Source organism: Bos taurus, chromosome 29 (assembly GCF_002263795.3).
Source record: "Bos taurus isolate L1 Dominette 01449 registration number 42190680 breed Hereford chromosome 29, ARS-UCD2.0, whole genome shotgun sequence".
NCBI lineage: Eukaryota > Metazoa > Chordata > Mammalia > Artiodactyla > Bovidae > Bos > Bos taurus.
In genome coordinates, this window is record NC_037356.1 from 11,755,413 (window position 1) to 11,779,175 (window position 23,763).

Genomic DNA, 23,763 nt, shown 5'->3' on the forward strand with positions numbered 1-23,763 from the left:
TTAGTCATGTCCGACTCTTTGCAACCCCATGTACTGCATCATTCCAGGTTTCCCTGTCCTTCAGTATCTCCTGGAGTTTGCTCAGACTCATGCCCATTGAGTCAATGATGCCATCCAACCATCTCTAACCTCTGTTGCCCCCTTCTCCTACTCTCAATCTTTCCCAGAATCAGGGTCTTTTCCAATAAGTCAACTCTTCACACTGGGTGGCCTAAGTATTGGAACTTCAGCTTCAGCCTCAGTTCTTCCAATGAATATTCAGGGTTGATTTCCTTTAGGATTGACTGGTTTAACCTCCTTACTGTCCAAAGGACTCTCAGGAGTCTTCTCCAGCACCACAGTTCAAAAACATCTTCTTTGGCACTCAGCCTGTTTTATGGTCCAACTTTCACATCCATATATGACTACTGGAAAAATCAAAGCTTTGACTAGATGGACCTTTGTCAGCCAAGTGATGTGTTTGCTTTTTAATATGCTATCTATGTTTGTCATAGCTTTTCTCCCAAGGAGCAAGCGTCTTTTAATTTCATGGCTGTCGTGACTGTCCACAGTGATTTTGGAGCACAAGAAAATAAAGTTTCTCACTGTTTCCACTTTTTCCCCATCTATTTGCTATGAAGTTATGGGACTGGAGGCCATGATCTTAGTTTTTTGAATGTTGATTTCAAACCAGCTTTTTCACTCTCCTCTTTCACCTTCATCAAGAGGTTCTTTAGTTCCTCTTTGCTTTCTGCCATATGGGTGGTTGTCATCTGCATATCTGAGATTATTGATATTTCTCCTGGCAATCTTGACTCCAGCTTGAGCTTTGTGCAGCCTGGCACATTATATGATGTGCTCTGCATATAATTTAAACAAGCAGGGTGTCCATAAACACCCTTGACGTACTCCTTTCCTAATTTTGAACCAGTCCATTGTTCCACATCTGGTTCTAACTGTTGCTTCTTGAGCGGCATACAGATTTCTCAGGAGGCAGGTAAGGTGGTCTGGTATTCCCATCTCTTTAAGAATTTTCCACAGTTTGTTGTGATCCTTTCAAAACTATGTTTATTAAAAGTGGCAAGAGTGCACACCTTTGTCTTATTTCTGATGTTAAAGGAAATGATTTCAGTTTTTCAACATTGAGAATGATGTTTGCTGTAGGTTTGCCACATATGGGCTTTATTATGTTGAGGTAGGTTCCCTCTTTTCCCACTTTCTGGAGAGTTTCCATCATAAATGAGCATTGAATTTTGTCAAAAGTTTTTTCTACATCTATAAGATGATCATATGGTTTTTATTCTTCAATTTGTTAATACAGTTTATCATGTTGATTGATTTGCATATATGGAAGAATACTTACCTCCCTGAGATAAATCCTACTTAACCATGGTTTATGATCCTTTTAATGTGGTTTTAGATTCTGTTTGCAGTATTTTGTTGAGGACTTTTGTGTCTATTTTCATCAATGATATTGGTCTATAATTTTCTTTTTTGTGTGATATCTTTGTGTGGCTTTGGTATCACAGTGATGGTGGCCTCACAGAATGAACTTGGGAGTGTTCCATCCTCTGCAAATTTTGGGGGAGACTTTGAAAAGGATAAGTGTTAATTCTACTCTAAATGTTTGATAGAATTTTTCCGTGAAGCCATCTGGTCCTGGACTTCTGTTTGTTGGAAGATTTTTAATCACAGTTTGAATTTTATTACTTGTGATTGGTCTGTGCATATTTTCTATTTCTTCCAGCTTTAGTCTCTCAAGGTTGTACCTTTCTAAGAATTTGTCCATTTCTTCCAGGTTGTCTATTTTATTGGCATAGTTGCTTGTAGTTACTTATGATATGTAGTTACTTAAGATATCAAATATCTTATATTTTGTATTTCTGTGTGTCTGCTATAATGACTTCTAATTTTGAATCATTTTATGTTAAAAATATATGAGAAACTAAGTTTATCTTAAATTTTAAAATTTAGCAAATTTTTAAAGCCCATGGTATCTTGGGCTGCTCTGGCAGGCATATGGAATGAGATCCAGAAAAGTCAGCGTCTAGTGGCACTCAGACCTGGCCTAAGCACATCAAGAACTCTCAATCCATTTCTGGGTTTTGCAGTTTAAGTTGAAATCAGAGGGAAAAACTGAGTATACAGGCAAAGATAGGAATCTTTAAACCATCTCATAAAGAACAAAAAATGTCAGGAAAGGGTTATTTGAAGGAATAGAAGACACAGGAACTATCTCAGTCATTCAGTACCAACTGTAGGTAAGTTGGGGTTACATCAAGAGAAGGAAGAACTTTCCATAATTATGGCTGTTCCACTGCAGATCGTATCTCCCACATCTCTGCCTGTGTAAACAGGCACATCAAGCTAATCTTGTACAAAACTCAATTGCATTTTCCCAGCCACAAATGTACTTTCTTATGTACACACTCACTGTTTGATTCTGTTAACAGTGTGATCCTCCTTTCAGTCAATCTACTTTTGAAGATTTGTTTGGAAGTTCATGAAGAGAGCACAGCTACTCCTATACCCTGGGAAGAGTCTATAAGCTGTTAACTTTCAGAAGAAATGCCTGCTCATCCAGATCACTAGGATCAATTCTAGAGATCAAAGTGCCCTCTCTATAACCTCCTTTTATACAATGCTGGATATTTTACCTCCAGATGTGTTCAATGCATCCCCATTTCTTAATTCCAACTGCCATTATTGAAGTTTAGGCATTTGTTAGTTTTTCTCTACTGTGATGGTTTCCCATTAGTCCCCCTGCCTATATAGATCTCCTCATCTTTCTTCCATTGTTCAGCGTATTTTCAGGTTTATCCTTCTGAGTCATAGACACTATCATTCTGACCCCTTGATACCCCACTTAACCTCAGAGAGCTTACCACTACCATCAGGATAAAGCCAGACTTCTTGGCATGATAGTTATTGCCCCTTATGATCCCCCTAGCCAGCTTCCTAGCCTCGCCTGTGAGCACTCTGCTCTGGTTAAGCCAAAGCACTCCAGGTTCCCAGAGTACAACACATACTTTTGGTCCTCCCTGACCTTGAACATGTTCTCCTAGCTTCTCAGAAGGTCTTCTTTCCCTTCTCCAACATTGAAAGCACTTATACATCTGTCCATGGCCAGAAGATTTATTGTAAAATGTTGTCCATATGCAAAGAAGCCAAATGGCTGGATGTCACCATCTTCTTTATTATCAGTATTTATTGAGTATTACAGTATAAAGGCGGAGAAGGCAATGGCACCCCACTCCAGGACTCTTGCCTGGAAAATCCCATGGACAGAGGAGCCTGGTGGGCTGTATAGTCCACAGGGTCACTAAGAGTCGGACACAACTGAGCGACTTCACTTTCACTTTTCACTTCCATGCACTGGAGAAGGAAATGGCAACCCACTCCAGTGTTCTTGCCTGGAGAATCCCAGGGACGGGGGAGCCTGGTGGGCCGCCGTCTTTGGGGTTGCACAGAGTCGGACACAACTGAAGTGACTTAGCAGCAGCAGCAGCAATGCAAGTATATAACGAGAGGGACAGTAGACCAAAAACGAGAAGAAAATAATATCAAGAAAGAGCAGAAACTCATAAGATACAGGTATTTAAGAGAGAGGTGAAGAGTAAAATATGAAAAGGAGAGATGTGAATGCTTCCCAAATGTGAGTGAAGAGTGAAACAGAATATTGAAAATACATCAGGAGGTGTTTTAGTGATGGATGGAACCTGACAAGTAACATTAAATAAGTTTAACAGTTTGTTAATAAAAGACACCAAAACAACTTTTGTGCTCTCCATTAAAATAATATAGTCTTAATATTACAACATTTTGGAAAAACCACTCATCTTCCCTCTCACTGCTTCAGAGAAGGAGAAAATTAAAAAGCCACTTATCACCAGCTAGGCCCTTTGTTTTCCATGTGTAATAAAACAATTTCAATTCAGATGCTCAAAATTTTGTTTCAATTTTACGCAGCAATAGGAAAGCATCTTTCAGAACCATTCAAATGCCATCATTTCAGCACCATTTCTTAGGCAACAGCTAAGGAGTCTTTCACTTGAAGAACATTCTTAGAAAAGAGACTGTGCTGTTCTCTGGCTTGATTTTATTCAATGACAGCATGCTTTAGAAGGGCAATAGGGCTGTTGCCTCTTTCTTAGTCTTAAAAAGTCCTGGTAAGATTTACCTCCACAGTCACTTGATGTGGCACCTCAGGCAAGCTGCCCAAGTACAGAGTTGGTGCCACAGATTTCCTACCAGGTGACAGGGACTTCTTCCCCCCAGCCTCAGGGCTGTGACACGATTTTGAGCCTTTTTATTCTCACCATACTCACCATGTGTTGTCACTTAAATCCTCACAAATGTCCTGGGTCAGTAATGAGGTGGTGTGGATAGGCAGAGAAGGACCTGTACTGAATGATTTCATTTTAAAAATTATATTCAAAACCCACTGGCATGCAAGCTGAATATACATGGTGTAACTCCTGGCTAGTATTTTATGAAAAAAAAAATATATATATATACACATACACATCAATGCTCTTTAGTACAAGTTAAGTAGTTCCTAACAGAATGTGTTGGGTCCACTACATGGACTAATCAAGAGATTTGATTTCTCTCTTCTGAAAGATAACATGATTTGTCTCAGAGGAGCAAGCACTTTGGAGCTGACAAACTTGTTTTCTACTTTTGCTGCCTGCTGTGATACCCTGAGCCTTCATTTACTTTCTCTCAAAAAGGGGCATAATATCTAGTTTTCAAAGTTGTTAGATAGTTTAAAAGAGAAAGCATCAGGCCTTACAGATAGATGGAACTCAACCCTGGGTATCCATTGTTCAAAAAGATGTTTATGAAGCATCTTCTATGGGCCAGCCCTGGGCTGAAAATGTACAGATGGGTAAGCCCTACTCCTTGCTCCGAGAGCACACACTACACAAGAGGAAACACAGGCATGTGTAATAAGTGGTGGTGATTCTCAGCTGTTGGTGAAAGTGAAAGTGAAGTCGATCAGTCGTGTCCGACTTTGCGACCCTGTGGACTGTAGCCCACCAGGCTCCTCCATCCATGGGGTTCTCCAGGCAAGAACACTGGAGTGGGTTGCCATTTCCTTCTCCAATGCATTAAAGTGGAAAGTGAAAGTGAAGTTGCTCAGTCATGTCCGACTCTGTGACCCCATGTTCTGCAGCCGACCAGGCTCCTCCGTCCATGGGATTCTCCAGGCAAGAATACTGGAGTGGGTTGCCATTTCCTTCTCCAGGGGATCTTCCCAACCCAGGGATCGAACCCAGGTCTCCCACATTGCAGGCAAATGCTTTAACCTCTGAGCCACCAGGGAAGCCCTAATAGCAGCCATTGGTGCTATTCTGCATATATGGGAAGCTGAACTGGGGAGGTGGTAAGGTGTATCATAGAATGTTTCACAGAGATGTGTTTGACACAGTCTAGAAAAATGATAGCTCCAATGAGAAGGATGGTCATCTGTGGGTAGGTTTGTTTTTTTCCAGGCAAAGACCATTCCAGACTTTTACCCCTCAAATGTTGAAAGCTTTAAGAGTTTTGTTGTTTGTGTTAATTTAAAATGTATATATATATATTCTATACTGTTTTTATTGAAGTACAGTTATTTAAATGTTTCAAGTACAAAGTGATTCACATATATATATGAATATACATACATGTATATATTATATATTAATTTTCACATTCAAGTATAGAGCAAAGTGATTCACACACACGTATATATATATGAATCTACATACAGGTATATATATTCATTTTCAGTTTCTTTGCCATTATAGATAATTATAAGATATTGACTATAATTACCTGTGCTATACAATGGGTCCTTCTTTTTTATCTATTTTATATTTAGTTGTTGTTGTTGCTAAGTTATGTTCGACTCTTTGCGACCCCGTGGACTGCAGCATGCCAGGCTTCCCTGTTCTCCCACTGTTCTTCACTGTCTCCCAGAGTTTGTTCAAACTCATGTCCTCTAAGCTGTGATGCTATCTAACCATCTCATCCTCTACTACTCCCTTTCCTCCTGCCCTCAATCTTTCCCACCATCAGGATTTTTTCCAACGAGTTAGCTCTTCAAATCAGGTGCCCAAATTATTGGCGCTTCAGCATCAGTCCTTCCAATGGATATTCAGGATTGATTTCCTTTTTCACACTCCTCTTTGACCCTCATCAAGAGGCTGTTTAGTTCCTCTTTGCTTTCTGCCCTTAAATTTGTATCATCTGCATATCTGAGGTTGTTGACATTTCTCCCAGCAATCTTGATTTCAGCTTGTAACTCATCCAACCTGGCATTTCTCATGATTTACTCTGCACAGAATTTAAATAAGTAGGGTGACAATATACAGCCTTGACATACTCTTTTCCCAATTTTGAACCAGTGCATTGTTCCATATCCAGATCTAACTGTTGCTTCTTGACCTGCATACAGGTTTCTCAGGAGGCAGGTAAGATGGTCTGGTATGCCCATCTCTTTAAGAATCTTCCACAGTTTGTTGTGATCTACACAGTCAAAGGCTTTAGCATAGTCAATGAACCAGAAGTAGATATTTTTTTCTGGAATTCCCTTGCTTTTTCTATGATCCAAAAGATGTTGGCAGTTTGATCTCTGGTTCCTCTTCCTTTTCTAAATCCAGCTTGTACATCTGGAAGTTCTTGATTCACACACTGTTGGAGGATTTCAAGCTAGACCTTGCTAGCATGTGAAATGAGTGCAATTGTGCAATAGTTTGAACATTCTTTGACATTCCCTTTCTTGGAGATTGGCATGAAAACTGACCTTTTCCAGCCCTGTAGCCCCTGCTGAGTTTTCCAAAGTTGTTGACATACTGAGTCATCTTTTAGGATTTGAAATAGCTCAGATGAAATTCAATCACCTCCCACTAGATTATATTTAGTAGTGTGTATCAGTTAATCAAAAATTCCCAGGTCATCCCTCCCTCCCTCTCCCCTTTGGTAACCATAAATGTGTTTTTTTGTGTCTGTGAGTTTATTTCTGTTCTGTAGATAAGTTCATTTGTATCATCATTTTAGATTCAACATCTAAGTGATATATATTTGTCTTTCTCTTTCTGCCTTCACTTAGTATGATGATCTCTAGGTCTATCCATGTTGCTACAAATGGCATTATTTCATTATCTTTTATGGCTGAGTAGTAGTACATTGTATGTATATGTGTGTGTGTGTGTGTGTGTGTGTGAATTTGGGTTGGGGGGGTGGTGAAACCGGATGGCATGTGGGATCTTAGTACTTAGTTCCCTGACCAGGAGTCAAACTCACATCCATTGCAGTGGAAGCACAAAGTCTTAACCACTGGACCATCTGGGAAGTCCCAACACCACATCTTCTTTATCCATTCATCTGTTCATGGACATTTAGGGTGCTTCCATGTCTTGGCTATTGTAAATAATGCTACTATGAACACAGAGTGCATGTATCTTTTCAAATTAAAGTTTTCATCTTTTCCAGATATATAACCAGGAATGGGATTTTCGGGTCATTTGGCAACCCTATTTTTAGTTTTTTTAATGAACCTGTTTACTGTTCTTCAGAATGGGTGTACCATCATACATTCCTACCAACAGTGTAAGAGAATTCCCTTTCTTCCATACCCTTCCAGCTTTTTATTATTTGTAGACTTTTTGATGACTAATGTGAGGTTGGCACCTCATTGTAGTTTTGATTAGCATTTCTCTAATAATTAGCAGTGTTGAATGTCTTTTCATGTGCCTGTTGGCCTTCTGTATACAGAAGACACCTGTATGCCTTCTTTGGAGAAATGTCTATTCAGGTCCTCTGCCCATTTTTTGGTTCTTTGTTTTTATATATTAAGCTATGTGAGCTGTTTGTGTAACCCTTGTTAGTTGCATTGTTTGCAAATATTTTCTCCCATTCTGTAGGTTGTCTTTTCATTTTGTTGGTGACTTCCTTTGCTGTGCAAAAGCTTTTAAGTTTAATTAGGTCCCTTTTGTTTATTTTTGGTTTTGTTTCCATTACTCTAGGAGACAAATCCAAAAAAATATAATATTGCTCCAATTTAGATCTAAGAGTTTTCTACCTATGTTTTCCCTCTATGAGTTTTATAGTGTCAGTCTTACATTTAGGTCTTTAATCCATTTTGGGTTTATTTTTGTATATGGTGTTAGAGAATGTTCTAATTTCATTCTTTTACATGTAGCTGTCCAGTTTTCCCACCACCACCTACCGAAGAGATTGTCTTTTCCCCATTGTATATTCTTGCCTCCTTTGTTGTAGATTAATTGACCGTATGTGAGTGGGTTTATTTCTGGACTTTCAATCCTGTTGCATTGATCTTTATGTCTGCTTTTGTGCCAACACTGTACTGTTTGATTATTGAAACTTTGTAAAATAGCCTGAAATCTGGGAACATGATTCTTCCAGCTCTGTTTTTTTTCAAGATTGCTTTGGTTATTAGCAGTTTTTTGTATTTCCATACACATTTTAAAATGTTTAGTTTTTCTGGGAAAAATACCACTGATAATTTGATAGGGATAGCATTGAATCTGTATATGCTTTGCATAGTATGGTCATTTTCACAATATTGATTCTTCCAGTCCAAGAACATGGTACATCTCTCCATCTGTTTAGGTCATCTTTCATTTCTTTCATCAACATCTTATAGTTTTCAGAATATAGTTCTTTAACCTCATTATAGGTTTATTCCTAGGTATTTTATTCTTTTTGACACAATGGTAAAGGGGACTGCTTTCTTAATTTCTCTCTCTGATCTTTTGTTATTAGTGTATAGAAATGCAACAGCCTTCTATATATTAATTTTGTCTCCTGCAACTTTATTGATGGGCTCTAGTCATTTTCTGGTGGTGCTTTAAGGATTTTCTCTGTATTATCATAATATTTATAAAATATTATATAAATAATATTATTATCATATTATCTGAAAACAGTGACAGTTTTACTTTTTCCTTTCCAATTTGGATACTTCTTATTCCTTTTTCTTCCCTGGTTGTTGTGGGTAGGATTTGCAAAACTATTAATACATTGAATACAGTGGTGAGATTAGACATCCTTGTCTTCTTCCTGATCACAGAGGCAATACTTTTAGCTTTTCACCATTGAGTATGATGTTAGCTGTGGGTTTGTCATATATGGCCTTTATTATGTTGAGGTATGCTCTCTCTATGCCCACTTTCTGGAGAGTCTTATCACAAATGGGTGTTTCAGACATAGAGAACGGACTTGTTGACACAGCAGGGGAAGGAGAGGATGGGACAAATTGAGAAAGTATCACTGGCATATATACATTATCATGTGTAAAATAGAGAACTGGTGGGAAACTGCTGTATAACACCAGGAGCCCAACCTGGCACTCTGTGATGACCTAAAGGGCAGGGTGGGGTGTGGGAGGAAGGCTCAAGAGGGAGGAGATATACATGCACGTGTGTATGTGTGTAGTTATAACTGATTCACGATGTTCTACAGCAGAAACCAACACAACATTGTAAAGCAATTATCCTCCAATTAAACATTTAAAATAAATGTTGTTGCATTTTTTCAGAAGCTTTTTCTGCATTTACTGAGAAGATCATATGATCTTCCTTCTTCAGTTTGTGAATGTGGTGTATCACTAATTGATCTGTGGATATTGAACTATCCTTGGATCCCTGGGATAAATCCCACTTGATAATGGTGTGTGATTCTTTTAATGCATTGTTGGGTTTGGTTTGGTTGTACTCTGTTGAGGATTTTTGTGTCTATGTTCATCAGTGATATTGGCCTGTAATATTCTTTTCTTGTGGTGTCTTTTGTTTTGGTATCAGGGTGATGGTGGGCTTGTAGAATGAGTTTGGGAGTGTTCCTTCCTCCACAATTTTTGGGGAAGAGTTTCAGAAGGATGTGTGTTATTTCTTCTCTAAATGTTTGATAGAATTTGCCTGAGAAGCCATATGGCCCTGAACTTTTGTTTGTTGGGAGTTTTTCTAATTACTTACTCAATATCAATTCTGGTACTTGGTATGTTCATATTTTGTTTTTCCTTCTGGCTCAGTCTTGGAAGATTGTACCTTTCCAAGAATTTGTCCATTTCTTCTAGTTTGTCCATGTTATTGGCATAGACTTGCTCTTAGTAGTCTCTTGCAATCCTATTTCTGTGGTGTCACCTGTAATTTCTTCTTTTTCATTTCTCATTTTATTGATTTGAGCCCTCTACCTTTTTTTCCTTGATGCATCTGACAAAAGGTTTATCAATTTTGCTTATCATTTCAAAGAACCAGCTTTTAGTCTCATTGATATTTTTTGTTTGTTTCTATTTCTGCTCTGATCTCTACAATTTCTTTCCTTCTACAAACTTTGTGTTTTGTTTGTTCTCCTTCCTCTAGTTGTTTTAGGTGTAAGATTAGGTTATTTTGAGGTTTTTCTTGTTTTCTGAGGTAAGCTTGTATCACTATAAATGCCCCTCTTAGAACTGCTTTTGTTATGTACCATCGGCTTTGGATTGTCATTTTTTAATTTTCATTTGTCTCTAGGTATATTTTGATTTTCTCTTTGATTTCTTCAGTGATCCATTGGTTGTTTAGTAGCATATTGTTTAGCCTCCACGTGTTAGTGTTTTTTGCATTTTTTTTTCTTGTAGTTGATTTCTAGTCACAGAGCATGTGGTGGGAAAATATACTTGACAAGATTTCAGTTTTCTTAAATTTACTGAGGCTTGTCTGTGGCCTAGCCTGTGATCTATCCTGGAGGATGTTCCAAGTGCACTTGAAAAGAAAGTGTATTCTGCTGCTTTCAAGTGGAATGCTCTGTAAGTATCAGTTAAGTCAGTTTGGTCTGCTACTTAAGGTTCATGTTTCCTTGTTGATTTTTTATTTGGATGATCCATCCATTGATGTAAGTGGGGTATTAGAGTACCCTACTCTCATTGTGTCGCTGTGGATTTCTCCTTATACACATGACAATATTTGCCTTATACACTGAGATGTTCCTATATTGGGTGCATATGTATTTACAATTGTCACATATTCTTCTTGGATTGATCCCTCGATCGTTATTTAGTGTCCTTCTTTGTCTCTTATAACACTTTAAAGTCTTTTTTGTATAAGTGTTGCTGTTCCAGCATTCTTGATTTCCATTTGAATGGAATACTGTTTTCCATTCCTTCACTTTCAGTATGTATGTGACTCTCTTGTAGTCAGCATATATATGGGTCTCGTTTTTGTATTCATTTAACCAATCTGTGTCTTTTGTTTGGAGCATTTCATCTGTTTACATTTATGGTAATTATTGACATGTATGGCCTTATTGAAATTTTGTTAATTGTTTTGTATTTCTTTTTGTAGGTTTTTTTTTTTTTTTCATTTTGGTCTCTTATCCTGTGGCTTGATGACACTCTTTAGTGTTATATTTGGATTCCTTTTCCTTTTTCATGTGTATCTATTGTAGGTTTTCTATTTATGGTTACCATGAGCTTTTTATATAGCAGTCTATATATATATACACACACACACATATATGCTGTTTTAAATTGCCGACATCTTTATTGCAAGTAGATTTTAAAGACCCTACATACGTACTCTCCTCCCCTTACTGTTTTTGATATATTTTACATCTAAGTGCTTGTGTATGCCTTAAATGCTTATTGTGTTTACATACAATTATACTACTTCTGTCTTTTAACATCCCTCCTAGCTTTGTGTGGATGATTTCCTACCTTTATGGTATGTTTGCTTTTGCCAGCACACTCTTCTTCCATACTTTTCTTATTTCTGGTTGGGGCCTTTTGGTTTTTTTCCAGAGAATTTCCTCTAACTTTTGTTGTAAAGCTGGTTTCGTGGTGGTGAATTCTTTTTGCTTTTGAAAGCTTTAAGCTGTGCTTTCCTCCTTTGGTTCTTTCCACCACACTTCTCAGAATTCCTTCTGGCTAGCCTCTCTGTTGGAGGAGGTAGAATAGCCAGGCTGTAGTTTTTTAGTCATAGTGGATCTAGCAACATTATGTGTATGTAGCCAATAATATTGAAAGGATGGAACCTACTGGTCCCAAGGGGAAGATATTTCGTGTGGTTTTTTTTTTTTTTTTTTTTAAATACTTATGGTCACTATCAGGTAGCTTCTAATACCCACTGCAAGTACTGCTTAAATGTAGCTATCAGAGTATAACAAAAATTCCCTTGCATCCATAGGTCTTGACTCTCAGATCATTCAACATACTTGTCTTAGTAGAGTAAAAGAGTAATTTCATATTGTAAAAAGCTCTGTTTATTCCAAATTTACATGCTAGGAGAAACTAGCTACTTTGCATGTGTAATAGGAAAGTAGTCAAATTGTATGAGCACTTCATGATACCTTTTGTACTTAATCTATCCCTGAAACTTTAAAAGGGACATTATTGGAATAATTTAGAGCAGGATATTAAAGTAATTAAGGTAGTGATAAGTAAAGTTAGATTACTGAATAATTCTTTGTTTTCATTATAAGGGCCAGTTTAATGATGAGGAAGCTATTAATAGTTCCAGTTACTCATTAATCTTGGTTAGTAAGCATTATTGATCTTTAGAAAGATTGGTACTCTATAAACCAGTGGAAGATAAATAGTAAATGAAAAAATATTGAACAGTTTAAACAAAAGAAATAGAATTAGCAGATAAACCTATAGGAAAAAAAAGTCATTCTCATTAATAAATACTTATATATATGGAATATCATTTTGTACCTATGTTATCAGTGTTTTTTTCATTATAATATCGGTGCTTTTAAGATTGTGGTGAAAGTGACACATATTTTTAGAGGCAATAAATGGTACAAACCTTTGAAAAATGATAACAAATCATAAAACATAACCTAATGTTTCCATTTGGGGGAATACATTCAAAGGAAATTGTCAAGTATAAAGAAGTAATTGATATCGGTATATTCACTGTAGCATTGTTTCTAATATTAAAATAATAGAAATAACCCAAATAGCCAATTGTAAAAGGGTGATTAAATAAATTACATCTTCAGAGGCAGTAACATTATATAATACCAAAATAATAATTACAGAAACCTTACCAGAAAGGATGTAATTACAATATAAGAGGGGAAAATGCAGATATGAGGTGCTGCATGGTCTGTGTATATATAAAATGAGGTGAAACACATGTGGATATACAGAGAGTCATTATCACAGAGTTTAAACCACATACACTTAGAAACAAAAATAACTTTAGTTGGAATTCTGGCTCCATATCTGAAAGCTGTTGTTTTCTGATATGGTATTTAGGTTCTATATGTTCTTTTTCTTATATATAAAATGGGGATACTCATAACTACCTTATAGGACAGCTCTGAAAATTAAATTAGGTGATTCTGTAAAGTCTGAGACCAGACAGTGGAATTAAATGTGAATTTATCTTTGTTTGAGTTTTTAAAATTGTGTATGCATTTTGCTTTCCACTGGATCTTCACTGCCGCATGCAAGCTTTCTCTAGTTGCAGGGAATGGGGCTTCTCTTTGTTGTGGTGCATGAGCTTATTGTGGTGGCTTCCAGGCGGAGAACGGCTTCCCTGATAGCTCAGTTAGTAAAGAATCCGCCTGCAACGCAGGAGACCCTGGTTCAATTCCTGGGTTGGGAAGATCTGCTGGAGAAGGGATAGGCTGCCCACTCCAGTGTTCTTGGCTTCCCTCATGGCTCAGCTGGTAAAGAATCCACCTGAAATGCAGGAGACCTGGGTCTGACCCCCAGGTTGGGAAGATCCCCTGGGGAACAGAAAGGCTACCCACTCCAGTATTCTGGCCTGAAGAATTCAATGGACTGTATAGTCCATGGGGTCACAAAGAGTCGGACACGACTGAGCAACCTTCACTTCACTGCATTTCCAGGTTGAGAAGCACAGGCTTTAGGCACATGAGCTTCAGCAGTGTGGCATGTGGGCTCAGTAGTTCAGCTTCTTTAGCATTAGCGGTTGGGGCACAGACTTGTATTACTGTGATATTGAATGGTTTGCCTTGGAAACGAACTGAGATCATTCTGTCACTTTTGAAATTGCAACCAAGTAGTATACTTTGGATCCTTTTGTTGACTCTGAGGCTATTCCATTTCTTCTAAGAGATTCTTGCCCACAGCAGTAGATATAATAGTTATCTGAGTTAAATTCACCCATACAAAAAATATTGATGTTTACTCTGCCATCTCCTGTTTGACCACTTCCAATTTCCCTTGATTCATGGACCTAACATTCCAGGTTCCTATGCAGTATTGCTCTTTACAGCATCGGACTCTACTTCCATCACCAGTCACATCCACAACTGGGTGTTGTTTTTGCTTTGGCTCCATCCCTTCATTCTGTCTGGAGTTATTTCTCTACTCTTCTCCAGTAGCATATGGGGCACCTACTGACCTGGGGAGTTCATCTTTCAGTGTCCTATCTTTTTGCCTTTTCATACTGTTCATGGGGTTCTCAAGGCAAGAATACTGAAGTGGTTTGCCATTCCCTTCTCAGTGGACCACATTTTGTCAGAACTCTCCACCATGACCTGTCCATCCTGGGTGGCCCTACATGGCATGGCTCATCGTTTCATTGAGTTAGCAAGACTGTGATCCATGTGTTCAGTTTCGTTAGTTTTCTGTAGTTGTGGTTTTTATTCTGTCTGCCCTCTGATGGATGAGGATAAGAGTCTTGTGGAAGCCTCTTGATGGAAGGGACTGGCTGTGAGGAAACTGAGTCTTACTTTAGTGGGTATGGCCATGCTCAGTAAATCCTTATTCCAGTTTTCTGCTGATGGGTGGGGCTGTGTTCCTTCCCTGTAGTTTGACCTGAGGCCAAACTATGATGGGGTAACAGGGACCTCCTCCAAAAGGACTTAGGCCAGCATGTTGCACCTCCCAGGACTGCCGCAGTCAGCGTCCCTGACCCCGCGGCAGACCACTATGGACCCAAGCCTGCACCAGAGACTCCCAAATTTTCAGGCAAGTCCAGCTCAGTCTCTTGTGGGGTCACTGCTCCTTTCTCCCAGGTCCTGGTGTGCACACGGTTCTCTTTGTGCCTTCCAAGAGTCTCTCTTTCCCCAGTCCTGTGGAAGTTCTAGAATCAAAACCCACTGGCCTTCAAAGTCAAATTTCCTGTGGGTTCTCAGTCCCTTTGCCAGATCCCCAGGTTGGGAAATCTGTTGTGGGCCCTAGAACTTTGGCAACAGTGTGAAAACGTCTTTGGTATAATTGTTCTCCAGTTTGTGGGTCATCTGGTCGGTGGCTCTGTAGTGGGGCTGATGGCCATCTCCACCAAGAGGACTTGTGCCACATGCCACGACTTCCAGGACTGCTGGAGCCAGAGCCCCTGTCCCGCGGCTGACCCGTGCCTCTGCAGGAGACACTCAGACACTCACAGGCAGGTCTGGCTCAGTCTCTTATTGGATCCCTCTTCCTTTCCCTCGGTCCTGTTGCGCATAAGGCTTTGTTTGCTCCCTCTGAGCATCTCTGAGGTTTGATTTTAAACACAATTGAGCCTCTCCTACATTCCTGTTGGGGCTTCTCCTTTGCCCTTGGACATGGGGTTATCTTTTTTTGGTGGGATCCAACATTCTCCTGTCAACGGCTGTTCAGCAGCTAGTTGCAATTTTGGAGTTCTCGTAGAAGATGAGCACACATCCTTCTACTCCACCATTTTGCAAGTTCACACAAAATAGTATCATCTGAATATCTGAGGTTGTTGATATGTCTCCCAGCAATCTTAATTCCAGCTTGTGATTCATCCAGCCTGGCATTTCATATGATGCAGTCTGCATAGAAGGTAAGTAAACAGGGTGACAATATACAGCCTTGACAAACTCCTTTTCCAATTTTGAACCAGTCTGTGGTTCCATGTCCAGTTCTAACTGTTGCTCCTTGACCTGCATATAGGTTTCTCAGGAGGCAGGTCAGGTGGTCTGGTATTCCCATCTCTTGAAGAATTTTCTACAGTTTGTTGTGATCCACACAATCTAAGGCTTTAGCATAAGCAATGAAGCAGTAGATGTTTTTCTGGAATTCCCTTGTTTTTTTCTGTGATCCAACAAATGTTGGCAATTTGTTCTCTAGTTCCTCTGCCTTTCCTAAATCCAGCTTGTACATCTGGAAGTTCTTAGGACACATACTGCTGAAGTATATCTTGGAGGATTTTGAGCATGACCTTGTTAGCATGTGCAATGAGTACAATTGTGCAGAAGTTTGAACATTCTTTGGCGTTGCTTTTCTTTGGGATTGAATGTGTAATATATAGTAGGACCTTATTATTTATCTATTTTAGGTATAGTAGTTTATATCTGCTAATCCCAAAGTCCTAGTTTATGCCTTCTGCCTCTTTTTCCCTTTGGTAACTATAAGTTTGTTTTTAATTTCTGTGAATCTGTTTCTGTTTTGGAAATAAGTTCATCCATATCATTTTTTAGGTTCCACAGGTAAATGATATCATATTTATTTTCCCTGACTAACTTCAATTAGTATGATAACCTCTAGGTCCTCCCATGTTGCTGTGAATAGCATTATTTCATCCTTTTTTATGGATAAGTAATACTATCATGTATACATACCACATTTTCTTTATCCTTTCATCTGCTGATGGACATTTAGGTTGCTTCCATGTCTTGGCTATTATAGTGCTGCTATGAACATTGGGGTGCATGTACCTTTTTAAACTAGAGTTTTCTCTGAATGTATGCCCAGAAGTGGGATTGCTAGATCTTATTGTAACATTTTTTTTTTAGTTTTTTTGTTTGTTTTTAGTTTTAAAAGAACCTCCATATTGCTCTCCATAGTGACTGTTCAGTTCAGTTCAGTTCAGTCGCTCAGTCGTGTCCAACTCGGAGACCCCATGAACCACAGCACTCCAGGCCTCCCTGTCCATCACCAACTCCTGGAGTTTACCCAAACCCATGTCCATCGAGTCGGTGATGCCATCCAACCATCTCATCCTCTGTCGACCCCTTCTCCTGCCCTCAATCTTTCCCAGCATCGGGGTCTTTTCCAATGAGTCAGCTCTTCCAGTTTACATTTTCACCAACAGTGTAACAGGGTTTCCTTTTCTCGACATCTTCACCAGCATTTATTATTTGTAGACTTTTTGATGATGGCCAATCTGATTGGTGTGAGGTGATACCTCATTGTAGTTTTGATTTGCATTTCTCTAATAATTGATGATGTTGAGCATCTTTTCCTGTTCCTGTTGTCCATTTACATGTGCTCTTTGGAGACATGTCTATTTAGGTAATTTGCTCCCTTTTTTTTACTTTTTATATTAGAGGATCGTTGATTAGCAATGTTGTCATAGTTTCAGGTGTACAACAAAGTAATTCAGTTATACATATACATGTACCTATTCTTTTTCAATTTTCCCCCTTTGTTACATAATATTGAACAGAATTCCCTCTGCTATAAAGTCCTTGTTGGTTATTCATTTTAAATGTAGCAGTGTATACATGTCAGTCCCAAATGCCATAACTATCCCTTCTTCCCCCCACCCTTCCCCCATGGTAACAATTTCTCTTAAGTCTGTGAGACTATTTCTGTTTTGTAAATAGTTAATTTGTATCCTTTCTTTTTAGAATCTGCATGTAAGTGATATCATATATTTGTCTTGGACATATTTCATGCACTATGACAATCTCTAGATCTATATTGCTGGAAATGACATTATTTCCTTCTTTTTAATGACTAAATATTACATTGTATAAATGTGCCATATCATCTTTATTCATTTCTCTGTCAATGGATATTTAGGTTGCTTCCATGTCTTAGCATTTGTAATTGTGGTCATTTTTTGATTGTCTTCCCCATCTATTTGCCATGAAGAGATGGGGCTAGATGCCATGATCTTAAGTTTTTCAAGGTTGTTTTAAACCAGCCTTTTCACTCTCCTCTTTCACCTTCATCAAGAGGCTCTTTAGTTCCTTTCTGCTTTCTGCCGTTAAAGTGGTATCATCTGCATGGCTAAGGTTGTTGATATTTCTCACAGCAATCTTGAGGCCAGTGTGTGCTTCATCCACCCCAGTATTTCCCATGATGTACTTTGCATAATAGCAGGGTGACAATATACAGCCTTGACATACTCCTTTTCCTATTTGGAACCAGTCTGTTGTTCCATGTCCAGTTCTACCTGTTGCTTCCTGACCTGCGTACAGATTTCTCAGCAGGCAGGTCAGGTGGTCTGGTATTCCCATCTCTTGAAGAATTTTCCACAGTTTGTTTTGATCCACACAGTCAAAGGCTTTAGTGTAGTCAATAAAACAAAAGTAGATATTATTCTGGAACTCTCGCTTTTTTGATGATCCAGTGGATGTTGGCAATTTGATTTCTGGTTCCTCTGCCTTTTCTAAATCCAACTTGAACATCTGGAAGTTCACGGTTCACATACTGTTGAATCCTGGCTTGGAGAATTTTGAGCATCATTTGTTAGCGTGTGAGATGAGTACAATTGTGCGGTAGTCTGAGCATTCTTTGGCATTGCCTTTCTTTGGGAATGGAATGAAAACTGACCTTTTCCAGTCCCATGGCCACTGCTGAGTTTTCTAGATTTGCTGGCATATTAAGTACAGCAATTTCACAGCATCATCTTTCAGGATTTGGAATAGCTCAACTGGAATTCCATCACCTCCACTACCTTTGTTTGTAGTCATACTTCCTAAGGCCCACTTGACTTCACAGTCCAAGATGTCTGGCTCTAGGTGAATGATCACATCATCATGGTTATCTGAGTCATGAAGATCTTTTTGTATAGTTCTTCTGTGTATGCTTTCCACCTCTTCTGAATACGTTCTGCATCTGTAATTTCCATACCATTTCTGTCCTTTATTGTACCCATCTTTGCATGAAATGTTCCCTTGGTATCTAATTTTCTTGAAGAGATCTCTAGTCTTTCCCATTCTATTGTTTTCCTCTATTTCTTTGCATTGATCACTTAAGAAGGCTTTCTTATCTGTCTTTGCTATTCTTTGGAACCCTGCATTCACATATGTGTATCTTTCCTTTTCTCCTTGATCTTTCACTTCTGTTTTCTCAGCTATTTGTACGGCTTCCTCCTTGCCAATATAAAAAGGCAAAAGGCCTCCATTTTGCCTTTTTGCATGTCTTTTTCTTGGAGATTTTGATCACTGCCTCCTGTACAATGTTATGAACCTCTGCTGATAGTTCTTCAAGCACTCTGTCATTCAGATCTAATCCCTTGAATCTACATGTCACTTTCACTGTAAGGGATTTGACTTAGTAAGACATTTTGATTTGAACTAAGTTCTAAATAAGCAGTAGCTGTTGTCACTGTATAATTGTAAGGGATTTCTTTTAGGTCATATGTGAATGGTCTAGTGGTTTTCCCTACTTTCCTCAATTTAAGTCTGAATTTGACAATAAGGAATTCATGATCTGAGCCACAGTCAGCCCCCAGTCTGGTTTTTGCTGACTGTATAGAACTTCTCCATCTTCAGTTGCAAAAAATATAATCAGTCTGATTTCAGTATTGACCATCTGGTGATGTCCATGTGTAGAGTTCTCTCTTGTGTTGTTGGAAGAGGGTGTTTGCTATGACTAGTGTGTTCTCTTGGCAAAACTCTGTTAGCCTTTGGCATGCTTCATTCTGTACTCCAAGGCCAAATTTGCCTGTTACTCCAGGTAGCTCTTGACTTCCTACTTTTGCATTCCAGTTCTGTATGATGGAAAAGACACCTTTTTTTTGGTGGTAGTTCTAGAAGGTCTTGTAGGTAATCCTAGAAATGTTCAACTTCAGCTTCTTCAGCATTAGTTTTTGGGGCACAGACTTGGAAAACTGTGATACTGAATGGTTTGCCTTGTAAATGAACTGAGATCATTGTTTTGTTTTTCAGATTGCATCCAAGTACTGCATTTCAGACTCTTTGTTGACTATGAGGGCTACTCCATTTCTTCTAAGAGATTCTTGTCCACAGTAGTGGATGTAATGGTCATCTGCATTAAATTCACCCACTCTGGTCCATCTTAGTTTGCTGATTCCTAAAATGTCAATGTTCACTCTTGCCATCTCCTATTTGACCACTTCCAATTTACCTTGGTTCAGTTCAGTCGCTCAGTCGTGTCCGACTCTTCTGCGACCCCATGAATCGCAGCACGGCAGGCCTCCCTGTCCATCTCCAACTCCCGGAGTTCACCCAGACTCACGTCCATCGAGTCAGTGATGCCATCCAGCCATCTCATCCTCTGTCAGCCCCTTCTCCTCCTGCCCCCAATCCCTCCCAGCATCAGTCTTTTCCAATGAGTCAACTCTTCGCATGAGGGGGCCAAAGTACTGGAGTTTCAGCTTTAGCATCATTCCTTCCAAAGAAATCCCAGGGCTGATCTCCTTCAGAATGGACTGGTTGGATCTCCTTGCAGTCCAAGGGACTCTCAAGAGTCTTCTCCAACACCACAGTTCAAAAGCATCAATTCTTTGGCACTCAGCTTTCTTCACAGTCCAACTCTCACATCCATACATGCCCACAGGAAAAACCATAGCCTTGACTAGATGGACCTTTGTTGGCAAAGTAATGTCTCTGCTTTTGAATATGCTATCTAGGTTGGTCATAACTTTTGTACCTAATATTCCAGGTTCCTATACGGTATTGTCCTTTACAGCATCAGACTTTCCTTTCACCACCAGACACATCCACAACTGCGCAATGTTTCTGCTTTAGCCCAGCCTCTTAATTCTTTATGGAGCTGTTTCTCCATTCTTCCCTAGTAGCATATTGGACACCTATCAACCTGGGGGGGTCTCATTTCCGGTGTCATATCTTTTTATTTTGTCATTATTTTTATGGGGTCCTCAATGCAAGAATACTGAAGTGGTTTGCCACTCCTTTCTCCAGGGAACCACACTTTTTGTCTGGCCCTGCCCTTTGGCCACAGTATAAGTTCAACTTAGGTTCATTTCTGCTTGTATTTCTATTGCCTCAGGAGACTGGCCTTAGGAAACATTGCTACAATTTATGTCAGAATGTTTTGTCTGATTTCTAAGAGTTTTATAGATCCAGTCTTATTTTAGGTCTTTAATCTGTTTGGGGTTTATTTTTATATATGATATTAGAGGATGCTCTGAATTTCCTTTACATGAAACTGTCCAGTTTACCCAGAACCACTTATTGAAGAGTCTCTTTTCTATGTTTGTGTTCTTCCCTTCTTTGTTGTAGATTAATTTTGACCATAAGTGCATGGGTTTATTTCTGGGCTTTCTATTCCATTGATCCATATGTCTGTTTTTGTTCAATATTGTACTGTTTTTCCTACTGTAGCTTTGTCGTATTGTCTGCAGTCTAGGAAAGTTAGGCATCCAGCTTTTTTCTTTTTCCTCAGGATTACTTTGGCAATTCTAGGTCTTTTGTGATTCCATATAAATTTTAGGGTATTTTGATAAGGATCACATTAAATCTATAGTTTGCTATGGGTAGTTTGGCCATTTTAACAATGTGAATTTGAATTTCTTTGAATAATCCTCAGTTTAAAGTCTCATCTCCTTGGTCAGGTTCATTCCTTTTTTTTTTTTTTTTGGTGCAATTTTAAAAGGGATTTTTTTTTTAACTTTACCTTTCTGGTATTTATTATTAGTAGAAAGAAATGCAACTGATTTCTGTATATTAACTGTATATCCTATGACTTCACTGAATTCATTGATGAGCTCTATTAGTTTTTGGTAGCACCTTATTTTCTCTATATAGTATCATTGTCTGCATATTCTTCTCTTCCAATTTGGATAACTTTTCTTTCTTTTTCTTCATCTGATTGTTGTGGCTGATTTCTATTAATTTTATAATGTTATTTTTACATTTTAATTTTATCAAAGATAGGGTATACACACAAATCTATATCTTGTGGCATTGACTTTATGGCTAACTGAAATGATCTAAATAGTTATGCTTATTTAGTATGAAACATCTCAAAGTAGACATTCTGCTAAATCATATTTTTACCATGTGACAGGCACTGTTCTAATAACTATGTTTATTGAATCCTTATAACTACCCTATGAGGAACATACTATTACAGTAGAACTTTAAGAAGCTCAGTCAAGGTCACAGTAGTCTATATGAAAGAGCTGGGATTTGAACTCAGGCAGTCTGGCTATGTGGAGAAGGCAATGGCACCCCACTCCAGTACTCTTGCCTGGAAAATCCCAGGGACAGAGGAGCCTGGTAGGCTGCAGTCTGTGGGGTCGCTAAGAGTCAGACACGACTGAGTGACTTCACTTTTCACTTTCATGCATTGGAGAAGGAACTGGCACCCCACTCCAGTGTTCTTGCCTGGAGAATCCCAGGGACAGAGGAGGCTGGTGGGCTGCCATCTATGGGGTCGCACAGAGTCGGACATGACTGAAGCGACTTAGCAGCAGCAGTCTGGCTACATGGTCCGGCTCTTGAATGCTGCACTTCCTTTCAGTTAGTCAGTCAAATGCGTGTAGTGCCGTGAGTATTGCTCAGCACTATGAGGGAGTCAGGAAACAAACAAAGGATACAAGCCTTGACTTGAAGAAAACCTCTCTCTAGATTTTAGCTGTTGTCACATTCTGCTCACTCAACCTCAGATAACTATTACCCAGGTCACAGTTAAATACTCATCAGAGAGAGCTACCTCTTCTCACCCATGAGGATGAAAGTTTTGAATAAAAATCTGCAACCTGTATAGCTTGGTTCTCTGTGACAGGGGCAGTGTATTCAAGGTATGTGCTGAGAAGTCTTAGAATAGTATGAAGATGCCTCATGTTCTACAAATATTTAACTCAAGTTTCACTCTATATATATATATTTACATGAAAGTATATACACCTTCATACACTATATGTATAATGTATACATAACTGTTACAAATAATTTTTAAATACTACTAAAATTACAGCTTGAAATACATTTTATCATATACTTTAACACAAAGGAAACTCACAATACATTCCTTTTTGCTCTTAGATTGTAAACTGTGCATCTCTATATCCAAATGAAGAGTATTCTTAGATAGTAAGGCAAAAATCTTTAAAACCAAAAAGTTGTTACCATTTGGAAAGTGATATGAAGAAAGGCACTAGTGTCAGTCTAGTTGCCATTCCAAGCACAGGTATTTACCACGTGACTTTGGGCAAGTTTCTAAGCTGCCCTGTACTTTAATTTCCTCATCTGTCAAATGGGGCAGTACATGCCTCAGAGTTGTAAGAAATAAAGGATGTAAAAAATATATTTAGAAAAGTAACTCAGGCAATAGGTGCTCAATAAATGTTAGATACTACAATATCTACTGCAACTACTTATCCATAAAATCAGTCTTACCTTATTATCGTGCAACCAAAATAAATTCAAAAGTACATTAAATTCTAACATCAATATGCAAATCCCATTTTTCAAGCTTTTATGTTCACTCAATAGCTGAATTATTTTTATTATTCCAAATTTAAACTAATAAATTTGTACTAAATACTACTTCAATTTTCAAATTTGCTCTGTTTAAAGTTTTGTTAGAAAAAAATGTGCATTTTTTAGAAATATATTGCATCATATAAAGTAGCCTCTAATTAAAATAAATTAAATTAAAAAAAAGAAATACATTGCATCATAATGAAATGTATTTTTATGTTCTACATTATCTTATTCTAAGGGGAAAATAATTACCTCTTCCAAACATGTTTCTTTTCACAGTTACCCTTCATTTAAAGCTTGCTTTTGAACAAAATATGCTGACATCAAATGATAAAGAAAAATTAACCCCTTACCTGGTAGAGTGTTTTAGTTTGGTGGACGATTCTATTTATCAGCAAAGAACAGTTGTTTAATCACTCCTGTGTTTCTTCTAAGATTGATTGTTTTTTT

At 38.4% G+C, this 23,763-nt stretch overlaps 1 protein-coding gene across 15 annotated transcripts in view; it reads left to right on the plus strand.

The window, feature by feature from the left end:
- DLG2 (discs large MAGUK scaffold protein 2) overlaps nt 1-23,763 on the plus strand; it is a 2,323,126-nt gene that overhangs the window by 1,822,727 nt on the left and 476,636 nt on the right. The gene's annotated exons all lie outside the window — the stretch shown is intronic.